Here is a 2,051-nt window from a genome sequence, read left to right as displayed (position 1 = left end):
CACTTAATAAACATGGCTACAAACACATGGTCATTAAAGAAAGATCTGGGAGGCCATGCCGAAAACAGGAACGAAGACAAAAAGTCAAGTTGAGAAGAAAATCTGCAAAGATTGACGGATAAAAAAAAGTTATTGGCTCCCGAAGCATCCGATTAGTAGTTGGAGGTGAACAGTCAAATAAACTGAAATAGACATGGAAACTCCAGTATGCTCAGTGGTGAGTATCACCGGTCTGGCTGGGGGATGAAGAGAGCGCAGGGTAAACCAATGTGGTGCGCTGCTGGAAGAAACATGGTCAACCCATCAGTACAAGACTAGCTCTTAAATATCACCATACATCCACTGTAATTCTATATCCAGTCTAATTATAAATCAGTTTGAAGAAAAAAACAAACAAAAACAAAACAAACATCTAATAAAAGTGTCTTTGCCATGATCTTCTTTAACACACGTCCCAGCATGCAGCAGCCGCCACTGACAGCATGCTGGGAAGTGCCGTTGGACCGTGGATGCACGATAGAAGCTAGACTCCGTTTCCACCATCCATAGTAATTCTGTATACAGGACACAGGGGCCATGTGTGGATATATAAACAAGGTTGGTTTAGGCCAGGGGTGTCTAACCTTTTAGCTTCCCTGGGCCACATTGGAAGACGACGAGTTGGTTTGGGCCGCACATAAAATACACCAACACTAACGATAGGTGATCATCCAAAACACCATAGAAAACATAGTTAATATATTAAACTTACTTGGAAATGAAGTTAGTAAGAGTTAGGAAACCTGTTGCAGAATCATGATTAAAGCAGTAGTCCCATTACCAGCTACAATTTAACTTACCTGCATCTGCCCCTTAGTGGGGTTTGGAGAATTAAATGCCAAAAACTTTTTTTTCCTCTCTTTCTGCACCCATGAATCATTTTTTTTATTGGCAAAATGGTCACCGATATAGGTAGCATCAGGAGAAGTAATAGAAATCTACAGAGATTTAATTATTGGGTGGCGGGAAAATGGCTCATGGAGCAGCCTCCGATGAGGGTAACAGTGGGTGATATTTTCACCCTACTCAGCACTACACATTTAAAATGGTTTAAAATATTAAAAATACAATTATCTCTTAATATTTATATTAGATACAGAGAACACAGCTAGTTCATAATTGCATTTTGCAGAAAGTCCAAATTCAGAGTAACAACAATAAGATACTGCTGCTGATAGTTCGTGTGGGTGACTTCTCTGCGCTGCGCTACGCAATGGATGTCGGGTGTGATGACATCACCCGCGACATTCACTGCGAGTGCCTGACAGAGGAGGAGACCAGGGAGGGAGCCGGAGCGCCAGCTGACGTGAACGCAAGGTTAGTATATTTTTTTTTGCAGGATTTTTTTTTTTTCCATTAACAGCGCTGCCCCCTTGTCACAACCAAAACTCCTGCTGGGCCACAGTTACAGACATGCTGGGCAGCATGCGGCCCGCGGGCCACGGGTTGGACAACCCTGGTTTAGGCAATTACCTTCAACTCTTACATACTGCTCTAAATGTGGTTAGAAAAAGGAACTTCCATCACTGCTATTCTGATTATTCTTATGGAGCATTGAATGTAATGTCTAATTGTGTGGGGATATTCCCAGGGGTTGAATCACTTCTGCTACTTGACTTTTGGTTGGTGGTCCCGGTTGACGGAGACCGTTATAATTTATGTAACAAATGAGCGCCACCTGGTGCGGCAGAAGAGAAGGGCACCTGCAACTTCCATGGCCCTCGGCCCATAGGGCACTGGGGTGGAGGAATCAGGTGATTATGTAGGGATGCACAGCTGTGTGTGACCCCCTCCTCTCCGTGGACAAGCCAGGGTCCACGTGACGGACTTCAATAATGGAATATACTCCAGGACACTGCTAAGGCCGTCCTTCAGTCCTGTAAAATAAATAATTGTAATTGGGCGAGAGGATGTCCTGTGCTATCCTCCTACACAGGATACAGGGAAGGATTAAAAAAAAAAAACAGATGAACAGAAGAAACAATCACTAAAATAAAAACACAACACAAACA

Source organism: Mixophyes fleayi, chromosome 9, assembly GCF_038048845.1.
Source record: "Mixophyes fleayi isolate aMixFle1 chromosome 9, aMixFle1.hap1, whole genome shotgun sequence".
Lineage (NCBI taxonomy): Eukaryota > Metazoa > Chordata > Amphibia > Anura > Limnodynastidae > Mixophyes > Mixophyes fleayi.
Note: the sequence above shows the minus strand (reverse complement) of the source record.